Source organism: Schistocerca nitens, chromosome 4 (assembly GCF_023898315.1).
Source record: "Schistocerca nitens isolate TAMUIC-IGC-003100 chromosome 4, iqSchNite1.1, whole genome shotgun sequence".
NCBI lineage: Eukaryota > Metazoa > Arthropoda > Insecta > Orthoptera > Acrididae > Schistocerca > Schistocerca nitens.
This window is the reverse complement of record NC_064617.1, coordinates 272479531-272492338: the sequence shown is the minus strand read 5'-3', so window position 1 is coordinate 272492338 and position 12808 is coordinate 272479531. Positions and strand designations below refer to the sequence as shown.

Genomic DNA, 12808 nt, shown 5'->3' with positions numbered 1-12808 from the left:
TCTTAGAAATCGCAAACTTAGCCACATTCGCAAATGCAACGTTTGAAACTAATCTCGAGGTAGCAAACAGCCGTTGTTTACTTCTGGACGCCAGCTCTGCCGCCACACGTCCGCCCCGCGCCGTTTTGCAACTCGAATAAACGACTGAGCTACACCCCCTTCCACAATCCTTCTATTCCGATAACCTAGCGAAAAATATTATACTCAGCCATGCTAAAGACCTCTAATGGAGCAAAATATTCCGTGATCATTATCTTTCAGATATTATCGTTAAACGATATAAATAAATAAATAATGCTAAATGCTTCGCGCCTGGAGAAAGTGCGAGTCGGCGCCTACACTTTTGTGTCAGAGTGCGAAAAAGTAGTCTCTTTCAAGCAGGATCAGTTCGTCTGTTCTCTACGAAAATTTCATTGTGAACCCGATGTGATTTGAAGACGCAACCTTCTGATCTGGAGTCAGACGTGCTACCATTGTGCCACGGGTTTTTTAATTTATTTCCTTATCATAATTGCAGCGACAGCAAGGCAAAACTATCAAAAGTGCCGGACCAGGATTCGAACCTGGGGTATTGCGGTCACAACACAATGTCCTAACCACTTTTTTAATGTTTTCACTCACTTTTTTCTGTAGTGCTTCCATTGACAGCGCATTAGCCGTTACGAAAGTGTATTATTTTCGCCCGGACAGGGACTTACACCCGGTATCATTTGCTTGAAAACCTAACGCTCTACTGACTGAGCGGGGTACAAGGAGGGCAGGGGCCGTAGAATTCGAGGCCTGTCACGATGCTCCCTCACTCCCCCCTTCCCCCCCCCTCTTCTTGCCTCTCCCCGTTGTTCTCCTTCACCGCAATTTCGTAACCTGTGGTGCACCTCTTTCTTTCGTTTTTGTCTATTATTTTTGTGGATTGTGTTATCCACGTCAGTTACAAGAATTTAGCTAACAACCACATAATCGCGTTATTTTTGGTTTCCGGATAGAAGACCGTATCGGGCCAGAGGAGTATCTCCGGCGTGTACGTTGTTTCGGAGCTTCTGGTGAGTACAGGGAGTCTTTTTCTCACCCATGTCCAGTTTTGCACGTGTTCACTACAGGTGAGTCTGTGGAGCAGCGAGTAAGTCAGCACACACTTAAGGCATTTGTCTGTGTCACTGACGCCGATGCGATGAAGTTTTTCGTTGGTTGGTATGAGTTCGTTGACCACTCTGTACCAGGTGGATGACATTCCTGATGTATAGATCTTCAGGTGCAGGTTGCTCCAAACCGTTGTCCAGTTGACACTTGCGTGCTTATTGGTGATGTTGTTAGGCTTGTTTGTCTTTTGGCAGTATCGTATTATTTTCGTTGCGCTTAGGGAAGCGTTTCTCACGGTACTGACCCCTAAGTAGCTCATCTCAAGATAGAATATGCGGACATGTTTGAGATGGAAGTTGATACTTTCGATATTAACCAGCGGGTGCGTGCTTTCAGGTCTAAGTATGCTGAAAAGCTGTGATGGAGTTTGGGTTCTCATTGATTATACTCGTGATTCTTTTGAGATAAAATGCAATATTTAAATCAATTAATTCAAGGCTCACTGTCAATCGTGGTTGGGCGATAGTAGCATATGTGAGTTTGAAGATATACATAACTGACTGCAAGCTGCATTGCTTCTTCGTTTGTAATTTGGAAATGGGAAAGACCTGAGCCACATACTATGCTTTGGAGAAATAATACATGTTAACAATTCGTACTGCTTCAATTATATTCACTGATATCCAGCTAGCTTCTAAAGTGATGCCATGCATTTTGTTGATTGTCGCTCTCCAGTCCTTTATCGCCATTTCTGAAGGACAACTATCGAGTATGAGGCCTAGAGTTTCCTGTTGATCTACGTTTTGGGCCCATGGTATGGCTAGGTCGGCAAAACCTCTAATGTTCATTTAGATATCCCGATGTTGATTTTCGCTCAAGAAGCAGCGCTGTATTTGTCTAATTCTCCTTTTAGGATTTCTATTTCCGCGTCTCGTCCAATGAGTACTCCCACGTCATCAGCGTAAGCTCTTACAATGAATTGCACAACGGACATTGAAAGTCCAGATAGTTTATTATTTATTCTCCTGAGCAGTGGCTTCAATGAAAGGACAAACAACAACATGGAGAGGGGGCTGCCCTGTGGAAAGCCTCTCTCAATGTTTGTGTGTGTCAGTTGTCCATTGATGTTTATTCGTGCTGTTAGTCCTGTGACTATATTGCGGACGACCCGTATAACCCTCTCCTCAAAGCCAATTTGTTCCACAATGTGCTCCAGATATTGATAGCTGACAAGATCAGAGGCTTTATGGAAATCAATAAAACATAATGCACATTTCAGATTACTTACTGAGGCTACTGAAATGATGTCTCTGTATTCCGAAACAGTAGTCATGACTGTCCGGCCAGGTAAGCAGGGCTGATATCTGTTGACGATTTTGCGGATTAGTGGAGACAGTCGACTGTTCATTGCCCTGGCAACGGTTTTATAGTCAGAATTTAATAAATTAATCGGCCTGAAATTGTCGACGCGGTGCTGACCCCTGGTCTTCGGCACTAAAACAATTTTCCCTTCCTTAAAATTCCTGGGGATGGTCCCTCCTTCTATTATCTCATTTAAAACTGTAGTAAAAGTAGACCTTATGATGATCCAAAATTGGTAATAAAATTCTTTCGGCAGTCCGTCTGGTCCTGGACTTTTATGAGCAGGGGATTTGCTAATCAGCTCTAAAACTCATCTTCAGTAAAATCGGCTAAAAGTCCATTATTGTCGGCAGGAGTAAAAGCACCGGGTAATGTTCAATTTCAGCTAGTGAATCCTCGTCAACACGTTCTGCATAATATAAGTTCCCATAATGTTGTTGTAGTTCGTGGACGATGTCAGTTTGATTGGATTGTACTCGGCCATTGCTTGTCAGCACCTCACCAATGAAGGTCCTCCTACGATTTGACTTACGTTTAATGAGGTGATACTTCGACGTGATTTCATCTTCGAGCACAGAGTGAGTTTAAGATTTTATCTTGAGTCCTTCCAGTTGGATACGTTTAATACCAATGATTTTAGCTTCGATGTTTTTTATTCGTGGCAGAGACGCATTTATATCGGGATTGTTATTATACAGTTCTCTCAGTAGGAAGACTACTGAATTTTATTATTCTGTTCTGTCTCCATCTCTCTGTCTCCCATAAAACATAAGTCATTTGCGTAGTTTTCGTTTTTAATTAATCCACCAGTCTACTTTGCATGGATGCCTATGGAATGAGCGTAGGCAACCATCCCACGTTTCCCTGACTGCGTCGTCCAGCTCCCTGTCTCGTAAAAGTGATACGTTTAGCATCCAAAGGTTTCTGCACAATTTCGTTGGTTGTTTGTCCACACTGATTGTTATACAAACTGCGCAGTGATCACAGAAAGCGGCCGGAATAACATCTGCTGCAAGAATTCGGTCACAGAGGCTGTCAGTGATGTACACTCGATCGAGACGACAGGACGAAGTGCAGGTATAAAACGTATATTGCACTAGGGTGGGACATTTTTGTTCCCAAGCGTCTTTGAGCCTAAGGTGTTTCACAAGATCATGTAATTTGCTGCAGCAGTTGAGGTGGCAAGACTGATCTCTCTCATGTAGGACACAATTGAAATCGCCGCCTAAAATGAGGTAGTGTGGGTTTTTTCGAAGAAGATAAGTAATATCTTCCTTCAAGTATTTCTCACGTTCGACTTCGTTAGTGCTACCTGAAGGTGCGTATAAATTTACCACAGTCACTTAGAATCCGGCAGAGGTATCAGCTGTACCTCATTCGAACAGTTCGATGTCTTTATCTGGAATGCCTTCGCGAATTAAAATAGCTGTTCCTGAACCGTCTTCTACGACTACGTTTTCTATGATTTTAAAGCCATATATATGAAGACCCGTAAAAACGAATTCTTGTAAAAATTCGATGTCGGCGTCAGATTCATAGATTTGAAAATCGCAGCCTTACAGCAATTCCTCTGTTTTAATCCTGTTACCGTTCCGTGTCAGTACCTTGTACGCTTGCATCAACGTCTTACACGTACTTCACTGTCTTTCCTTTATGAGTTAAATTTCGGTGCCCTCGTTCCAATCCATTATCGGTTCGACCTGTCCGCTTACTTCCTGACTGTCACTGGTTCAGCAGCAATGTCAGTGTTTTTGTTCTTTTTCCGCGTAACGTTTACATTGGGCTGTACTTTGTTTCTACGCCTCCCACTGGTGCTGAATCCTTCTGCACAAGGCGGGGGCGGGGAGGCGTGGCAAATGTCGGAGTCCATCTCACGTGCAGCTACGTCCCTTGCCTGCGCTTCAAACGACTTGGCCTGCGGTGGCTCACTACTTCCTCGAACACGATCACTATCACTGTCCGTGTGTTTGTCAACACTCGCTTCCCTGACCTGTTTATTATGGAAGCAATGTTAATACCGGTCGGTATATTTACTTTAACTCTCCACCGTCTCACGACTACACGCTGTTCGTTTGATTCAGTGTTAATGTTTATAATGGTAGCCGGAACTGTAAGTTCAGACATAACGTTACTGGCATGTTTGCTGGTATCCTGCCCTTTGTGGGAGGAGTCTTCATTCGGACTATCATCGTCACATGTTCGCCTCCTTTTGTTACGTGCCGCGGGTTTAACAGAAGATGTAACATTTTTAAAGAACCTGTACCGTCATTTCTTGCTATGGCAATGGAGGAAACTCCGCAGGAGCCACTACCGTACGATCTTGTGTGCTGACACCAGGTTTCGGTTCTACAACCTCCATAACCTGGTTTGGATTCATCAAATCAGCTAACGTGAGCTTTTTTTCGATGTTGAGAAGAATTTTTTAGAACAAAAACTCTCCATGGACAGTTTTGACGCGTGTGGCCACTTTCGTTACAAATGCAATAGGTCCCTACCTGGCTACTGTGCGTGACGTGGGTCTTATAACCACAAACAAGTACGTGGGAGGGAATATTTTTCTTGATTTCCATCTCTGTTGATCGTACACCACTGTAGCACTGTGATTTGTGCTGTGGAGAACACCGTTAGTGCCGAATATTTTTAGCGTCTCCATATTTCGATAAAACGTCTTTAAGAAAAAAATTTTCTACGTCAGGTGGCAGATTAAAAACACGAACATTCTTGTAGGCTATTCCAGCACTACAAATAGTGACAGTACTCACTGAAGAACCACGATGTCGGAATTCTGCAGTTCCTCCAAATTTCGACAGAATCTCATCCAGGAGCGCAGTATTTAATAGTTTTACGAAAAAACGGTATTGATCTGTGTCAATGTAGGCCATATAGACCTGATCGCACGTAATTCCAATGACATGAACGATCCAATCGTGTATTTCCAGGGAACTTGGCTGAACATTTCTGGTTGACTTGTCAAATTCAAAACGTAGGGTGCACTACCTGGTAACTTTTCTTTCCATGTTAAACGGTTATTTTGCGTTCGAAACCACCAAAAACAAGACACAAAACACTGTACAAAACACTATATCAAGACGACACGTGGACTACGCACCTTGTAACAACACACAATAAAACACAAAGGAAATGAATTGGTTCGCGCCTTGTTTAAGCTGCAACGGAGCGGACACGAGGTACGTGTGCGCTTCAGTGCAGCTCAAGCGGAACTGCATGGAGTCAATGCTGCTTAGGTCTTAACATGAATAGGAACACTTACTGTTCCGTTCAAACCTAAGAAATAATGACAGTAGGATCCACGAGAGACTCGTCCCAGATGTAGTTGCTCTGGCGGGGGTGTAACTCAGTGGTAGTGTCTGCTTCGCATGCAGAAAGTCCTGGGTTCAAATCCCAGCTCCTCCAATTTTTGTTTCTCCGTGCAGCAGTACATGAAAACTTTTGCCTATCACCATATTCTATAAAATTCAGTGTACAAGATTCTTCCCCCAAGCAAGTGGATTTCGTACAGTTCGACCGCATGGCGGGAGGACGATGACCTGCAAGAGCCTGGGCTGCGATCCCCCCATTGAAATGTTGCTCCAAAGCCTTCGGTATGGCGTGCGGAGTGCATCTGAAACATGTATTTGTAACTCACCGCGACAACCGTCATTTGTTTTTTCGAGATACTGAAGAATGAAGGGGGCACGCGGGATTGAACCGGGGAACCTCTCGATTTGCAGTCGAATGCTCTAAGACTTTTTTTTAATTTACAGTCGCAATTGCATTTCACAATAGAGTATTTAAAACAAAAAGGTAGGTTTCCTTGTGACAACAAGAGATTACAGTGGAAGGTACACTTAATTTTTTTTTCCTCGTTAATTATGTATGGTTTATTATTACTCACGTTTTGTGTCCATGTTAACTACAAATGGTTCAAATGGCTCTGAGCACTATGGGACTTAACTTCTGAAGTCATCAGTCCCCGAGAACTTAGAACTACTTAAACCTAAATAACCTAAGGACATCACACACATCCATGCCCGAGGCAGGATTCGAACCTGCGACCGTAGCGACCGCGCGGTTCCAGACTATAGCTCCTAGAACCGCTCGGCCACAATGGGCGGCCCATGTTAACTACTCTTGACTCGTCATTGATACTTATCCTATACCTTTCTTTTCAAAAACAATATCTAGCATGTTTCCAAAGAGGTTTTTGTAATTACGTAATGCTTTCATTCTCCAGTAGGCCGTTTCCATGTACAATTAGTAGTCAACGATGTTGTCTGGTCCATTTACATGAATTACATAGTTCACATAATGGCCGATGAGCCACATAACACTGTTATGTTTGCTTGCAGGGTAGTATTTTTCTTGTGCATGTAAAAGCGTCTCCGTAGTGTGATTTCGTCCATCAAGGCGTGTGATGATTCCAACTTTGTCCTTAGTCCAATCCCAATTTCGCCGGTGCCCGGCACACATAAATCGATGGAGGAGTGTGTTACCAGTCCACATTGACGACAGTTACACGTATCGCAGAGTCCAATCCGTTGGAGTTTTTCGTGGGTGGCCACTATGTCGTGGACGACTCTGTACCATGTGGACGTCACCTCATAGGAGTGGGTGGATAGTGAGGTTGATATTTGTCCATACATTTTGACATATAATGTCTGGATATTGTCTTTAGATTTTACTTGGGTTGTCAGATTTTCCCCACTGTTCTAATATGTTCTTAGAAGTTACGAAGGTCTAGCGGAGAAAGCAATCTCCTAAGTAGCTGATGTCTAAGTAAAATTCTCGTATATGTCTTCACGTATAATTCAGTTTTCCTACGTTTACCGGCGGTTTCATGCATTCTGGTCGGACAGCCTCGAACAGTGGAGAAGTTTCGTTACTGTGGACATGACTGATTATAAATAAGGTCCTTTCTATATACAATGCTGACGCTTTCCTCGCAATGTTACAGAGTTCTAACACTCCTGCTGCCCTCTTTGAGTTCTGTTGGAATTTCACCTCCTCATGATTCCATTAATTCCCTCAGTAAAAACTGTCCCAATGATATGCCAATACCTCTGGTAAAACTCTTCAGGTATACCATTTGGACCCGCTGATTTTTTTGGGAGAGATGTCTTCAGCAGGCCGAATACCTCGTCTGTGGCAAATTCAGCAAACAGAGAATTATTTTCATCCATAGTGAAAAATTTACGCAGCGAGTTGATTATTTCAATGCCCTCACAGTCATCAGACTGGTCCTCTTTGTAAAGCATTTCGTAATGCCGATAGATTTCGCGGACAACGTCACTTTGGTCTATGAGTACTCCGCCGTCTTTTACTTTTAGACCCTCAATAAAACAGCGCCGCGGATTCGTTTGATATTTAATCAAGTGGTACATTGAGGTTGTTTCATCCTCTGGGAGAGACTTTGCTTTCGATTTAATTTTCAATCCGCCTAACCGTTTCAGTTTTCTGCTTTAAAGTCTGGCTTTTACTCTTTTGATATATTCCAGGTGAGTGTCCGATCCATACGCCTTTTCATGGAGTTCTCTTAAATCTGTGTAGTATAAATCAGTAGTCATTTTTATGCCATAGTTTTTTGAAAACTGTAATTTTTTAATATTTGTCTCAATTCGATCTCAGCGATTTTGACCCACCACTCGATTTTGGTCCTGTATTTCGGAATCGGTCTCGCCCACGTTTCAAGAACGCAATCTTTGAGATCGTCATCTTTCAAATGCGCTAAATTAAGGTCCATTGGCTGCGGTATGCTCCAGTCGACTGCTTGAATAACTTTATGGCCACAGAAAGAGCGCAATGGTCGGAAAAATACGTGAGGACGACGTCTGCATTTAGTACTGAAGTGCTAATATTCTCAGAGACATATATCCGATGAATTCGATTGCATGATGTCGAAGGAAGGAACGTATATTTGATTAACGTGGGGAAATTTAGTTCCAAACATCCTTGTATCTCATGGTTTTAATTAATTAATGAAGCTCGTTAGAATAATTAAAATGTCGCGGCTGGTCTTTCCGATGCACAACACAACTGAAATCACCTCCAATAAATACATTAATAAGGTTCTTCCGAAGCAAGTGCACAATGTCGTCCTTGAAGAATATGGCTCTCTCTAACTTTTTAGTGTTACCCGATGGAACATAACATGTAAAATCGTGACATCACAAATATTACAACTTAAGCCTCGTCCGGATTCAGGTTTATTCAGTACCACTACTGGTATCCCTGCACGACTCATTACAGCAATTCCTGTACAGTCTTCTAGTGATAAGTTGAAAAAAAAGTGTTAAAGCCAGGTATGTTCAAACCAGTAAACACTACTTCTTGCAACAAAATTATGTCCGCGTCCGATTCGCAAATAAATTGTTTCAAAGCTAGTTTTTTAATTCCGATGTTATTGTGTTGACATTGAGAGTGAGTATTTTATAAACTTGACTCATTATGTGAACCTAACAACACGTCCCGGCCCTGAGATGACGATTCTACCTCCATAATGTGTGATTCATCACCAGAACAGGATTTCTGTTTATGAACCGGATGCGCTTGGTTAGGGTCTTCCTCATCTGAGACACCAATTGAGCCATGAGGTCTTTTTGACGGGAATTATTGCTGCTAGTGAACGGAACGTTAGCGAGCGCGTCGACAGAAGGCGCCACAAGTTGATTGCCATCTAGCGTAATTGGTTCGGTACTGACTACGGAATTTGTGGTAGCAAAATTCTGTTCTACTATACGTCACTAAATGTCAGCCGCTGCCGCCGCTGGATGTTGTTTTTGAGGACAAACACGCGACTCGACGCGGACAACCTTACGCAGATGCCCAGTCTTGTTACAAACATGGCATGTAGGTGTTCGATCGGTGTAGGTAGCCAGTACCTTATACCCACAAACCATGATGGGTGGCGGAATGCTTACTTCGAAACGCGTTTCTACCGATCATACTCCACTATAACATTGCAATCGATGTTCACGAGACTACATTTCATTCCTAATGGTCCTAACCTCGCCATATGCAGATAAGACTTCTCGCAGGTAGCAATTCTCTACTTCAGGTGGCAAGTTAAAGACTCTCAGGTTTTTATACTCTAGATCAGTAGTGAAAATTGCAACAGTACTCACTGTTCCATCACGGTGAAGAAACTCGATCGTTCCACCATGGTTTGCCAGTAAACGCTCCATTACAAGAGGGTCCAGCAGCTTTACGAAGAAACAATACTGCTCCAGATCGTAGTAATCAGTATTTACTTGCCTCCGATGTAATTCCAACGACGTCCACAATCCAATCGTGAACTTCAAGGGAGCTTGGTTGAACGGACCTGGTTGACTTGTCAAACTGAAACTTGATTGTATTCTTCCTTGGAAATAAACGTGACATGTTGCTTATTACCCGTCAAGGGCTAATTGCACTTACACTTGATAAAAGACAAGCGACCAACGACACAACACGGAACGGTTACGCAACACGCGACGAGAGACAAACAGCAATTCGTAAACACCGCTAGTGACTCGGAGCTCGCGACACTTCACACTCAAGCGCAACTGACGACTGAGCTATACCCCCTTTCACAATCTTTCTATTCCCATAACTTAAGGAAAAATATTACCCTCTGCCTGGCTAAAGACGTCTAATGGAGAAAAATATTGCGTAATCTTTATCTCTGTTATATATTAGCGTTAAACGATATAAATATCAAAAATACTAGATAGTTCGCGCCTGGAGAAAGTGCGAGTCGGCGCCTTCACTTTAATGTCAGAACGCGAAAATTGCACTAGTAGCTTTTTTCAAGCAAGTTCTGTTCGTCCGTTCTCTGTAATCGTTTGGTATCTGATTAAATTGACATACTCGCCTATGGCTTTCGTAAACGAAAATTTCACTGTGACCCCGACGTGATTTGAACACGCAACCTTCTGATCTGGAGTCAGACGCGCCACCGTTGCGCCACGGAGTCGACGCTGCTTAGGTGTTACCATGAATAGGTACCTCGAACACTTATTGTACCGTTCAAACCTAAGAAATAATAACAGTAGGATACACGAGAGACTCATCCCAGATGTACTTGTTCCGGCGGGGGTGTAACTCAGTGGACATTAGAGTCGCAGCCTCATTGTGGGACGGACGTGTGGATGCAGACCTGGCGTCCAGCAGTAAACAACGGCTTTTTGCTGTGTCGAGGTTAGTTTCAATCGTTTCATTTGCGAGTGTGGCTACGTTTACGATTTCTAAGACTGGATGAACGCAATTAATGTACTGCGAAAACACACTATTAAACACACTATTAAATTCACTTCAGACACCAATTTCGTCATGCCCAAGGCTTATGAAGTCAAAATGTGGCTTATCGATTCAAAATAGTTCAAATGGCTCTGAGCACCATGGGACTAAACTTCTGAGGTCATCAGTCCCCTAGAACTTAGAACTACTTAACCTAAATAACATAAGGACATCACACACATCCATGCCCGTGGCAGGATTCGAACGTGCGACCGTACCGGTCGCGCGGCTCTAGACTGAAGCGCCTAGAACCGCACGGCCACATCGGCCGGCTCTTGCAGTTGTACTGTACTGCATCAGGTGCGAAAATCAATGATACAAAGATTGCTTTTCTCAATCTGAACGGTTTTGCTGACGTCTCCATTCCTTAAGCAAAGTGTGTTGACCCCCATACGGCCCTGGGAGTAGCTCTCTACGCCTGCCTCTTAGGACAGTAGCATCTAATTGGATAACTGTGCCAGACAAGATCCGTGGCACGTTCATTTTAGATCATACCAGGGACGTCAACATCAAGCAAAAAACCAAAATAATAAATTTGACAGTTTTATCAAAAGCGACTTACGTAGGACAGATTCTACAGATACCTAAGGGAATAGCAAAAACGATAATGTCAACCATTTGTAGATGTATTTGGTATGGGAATATCTTCGAGTTGCAGAGGATACGTTAACTTTACTACTAGCAGTGGGAGGCCTTGGGCCTACACACGTCTACTGGCTTATTTCTCGAGCGTTCCTTGCATGTTATTGAAAGTCATCCGAACAGTATAACAGCTAAATTATTCAACTTTTTCCAACCAAAAAGCTTCCAACCACCGATAAATATAAGCCTGATAAACCATAAAATCAAACATATTAGGACCTTTTACCCAGAAATAAGCTACATGAGCAGTATTGTCCGGGATAAAAGAAAGAAACTGCCAATATATGATCAACAGATTAAGAATGACGGAAAATCTAATTAAGGCACAGACAATGAACCCGAACAGAGACTGGCGAAATATTTGGAAGAATATCAACAAGAAGTTACTTTCAACGGAAGTTCAGGTGGCACGACACAGAGTAGTGAACTTCGTCGTTAGTACTAACGAGAAACTCTGTTCCATAGGTATCAACGACATGACATCTTGTCCAAGATGCAACGCAGCTTATACGTTAGATCACCGCTTTGTCTGCACAGGGTACGCAGATATATGGCAAGAGGTAAAGCATCAGGTAGCCTTTTTGAAACGTAGTGATGGGAGGCAGTCAATTTGAATCTAATTTTCTTCCCAGAACAGGTCCGTTTTCCCGCACCGAAAATTAATGCAATAATGTAACTTCTTGGGAATTACGGTAGTTACGTTATTAATAAGAAAGGTGAAGATACTATCCTGGAATACCGGTCATATCTCAGTGAAGAATACTATAAAATACACCAGAAGAAAGATCATAGCAAAAATTTTGGGAATATGTTACGAATACTGTTTCAAAAACAGGGAATATCATAAAATGTAAAACTACCAATCATCCTTCGGAAGACGCATACTAAAGTAGGGGACTGCAGGTGAGGGCGAAGTACGGTGGCGACTTCGTGGGTGCCGTGGCCGCTGCTGTAGCCGTGAATGCCTCACCAGAACCCGGAAACACCCTTGCTTACCGCGATATAGAAAATAGCTGCTGCATTTAGCATCTCAGTAAATGTTTTCTCTTGAAGAGGATCTTCAAATTTAATTTCATATCTTTTAATTCACACTCTTCAAATTTGGCTTGTAGTAAGTCTTCTGCTGCAGGAATAATCTCAAAGCCTAAAGAGAAACAAGAAAAAAGTGGTTAATGCGTAAAAAAGCGGCAAAGCGAGAAAAAAACACGTTCGTAACGCATTAAACAAAAATAACGTCTAAAAAAGGTTGTAGAGTGTCTGCTTCGCATGCAGATAGTCCTAGGTTCAAATCGCAGCTCCTCCAATGCAACAGTACATAAAAACTTCTGTTCATCAGCATATTCTATAATATGCAGCGTACAAGATTCTTCCCCAAGCAAGCGGATTCCGTACAGTTCGATCTCATAGCGAGAGGACGATGACCTGCAAGATCATGGGCTGTGATCCCCACATT

The 12808-nt window shown here is 42.8% G+C and overlaps 1 non-coding gene across 1 annotated transcript; it reads right to left on the bottom strand.

Annotated features, from left to right (window-relative positions):
- Nucleotides 1–10318: 10318 nt before the first annotated feature.
- Trnaw-cca (transfer RNA tryptophan (anticodon CCA)) lies at nt 10319–10390 on the bottom strand. The gene has a single exon. It is a non-coding gene; the product is annotated as a tRNA-Trp (tRNA).
- Between the last annotated feature and the right edge of the window lie 2418 nt (nt 10391–12808).